This window comes from Halyomorpha halys, unplaced genomic scaffold, assembly GCF_000696795.3.
Source record: "Halyomorpha halys isolate HHAL.00 unplaced genomic scaffold, Hhal_1.1 Scaffold557.1, whole genome shotgun sequence".
Lineage (NCBI taxonomy): Eukaryota > Metazoa > Arthropoda > Insecta > Hemiptera > Pentatomidae > Halyomorpha > Halyomorpha halys.
Genome location: NW_027107650.1, coordinates 88,914 through 90,421, shown reverse-complemented (window position 1 = coordinate 90,421; position 1,508 = coordinate 88,914). Strand labels below are relative to the sequence as shown.

Sequence of the window (1,508 nt, the reverse complement as noted above, 5' to 3'; positions counted from 1 at the left end):
GAAAGTGTTATCATTCACTAAATCAAGTTAAAAATTATAATTGCCTTAAAGTCCAAAAACTTAAAACAAAAATATGCTCTTTTTATACATATATTTTTTTTTATGTTTATTTTTTATTTTTATAAAAAATTAAATTTTTACCTCTACAACACATGAAGGGACAGGGGTTCAGTACTTTGTAAAGAAGTACTGTTACTGGAGCAACGGTTGTGTAAAGAGATGATTTGGTCAGAATCACACTCGAGAGCCAGATTTTTATCCAATTAAGGGTACCCAATTTAAGATGCTGGGTGGAGACCAAGAGGGCTTTGAGGCTAGGACAGGATTTGACTCACGGCTACAGTGTAAAAGAAAACAATTTTCTACCAAGCCGGATTAAGAGTCAGTAGCCACATGCTTTACCCTCAGGCTACCGCGCTCCCATTATTTTTATTAATTTTCTTAATGTTTCATTTGACTTGCTACTAAACCTCACCTTTACCTTATTTATAACTAGTTCTAATGAATAGTTTTCTACAATTTATTTCTCTAGTTGTGTATTTAGAAATTCTATTACACCTGGTTGTATATAATAGTAACTAGTTTCTAGTCCTCCTATATGTATTCTTTCTTAAATTATTATTATTAGTTCGTTTATATATTTCATAAACAAAATAAAAAAAATATTTTATTTTTTTATATTATTTTGTATTTTCTCAGTATATTTATTTATAATGTTTGGTTAATTCTTACAATGTTTGCATCTTGTTTTTCATTTGGCTCAAACGAAGCTCTGCAAAGTGGGGTGAAACGTTGGTTAACAATAAATAGTTTTCTTTTACTATTTTTATACCTTTATTGACCACCACCCGGATAATCTTTCTACAATCTACTTCATACGGTCAACTATCTCCTTCCAATTTATCATTAAATGATAAAATTATCAATGATTTTATAAAAGTTAAATTTTCTCATTAGGTATGCACTGTATTATTAAATGGACTGTTTTTAAAACCAACAGTGAATTATATAATGCTGAAGAGGGTTGCACATTCCCGAGACTAGAATAAATATATTTATTAAAAACAGTTTATTTTTGTTCTAAGTTTTTCACTTTTAGGTAATTATAATTTTTATTATTATTTTTTTAAGTACAGGTCATGTAATGAAACAAATTAATAAAAATGTATGTCATTGTAAGTGGGAACGATTACTGTTTGTCCACATATATTAAGGTTCATATATATATATATTTTTTTTTATGTGATGTCTAACAGCAAGTGACGCACTATCAAATAGAAAAAAGCAATTAATTTTTTATTTTAAATTCATCAAAACTCTTGATTAAAAATATTTTAAAATTGGAATATTTATCTTTGCTACATGTTATATATCGGTAAGTAAAAGTAAAAAATAAAAAGTATAAAGAAATAAAAAAAAATTTAAATTCAGTAGAGCATTTTATGTTCTCATTGATTTCAACAAACAAGGAAAAATTTTCAATTTAAAAATGATTGACAAAAAAAAAA

General features: G+C 26.5%; 1 protein-coding gene across 4 annotated transcripts in view; it reads right to left on the bottom strand.

Annotated features, from left to right (window-relative positions):
• The window catches only part of LOC106684213 (protein sickie), a gene marked incomplete at its 5' end in the record, with an annotated part of 168,758 nt that overhangs the window by 97,235 nt on the left and 70,015 nt on the right, over positions 1-1,508 (bottom strand).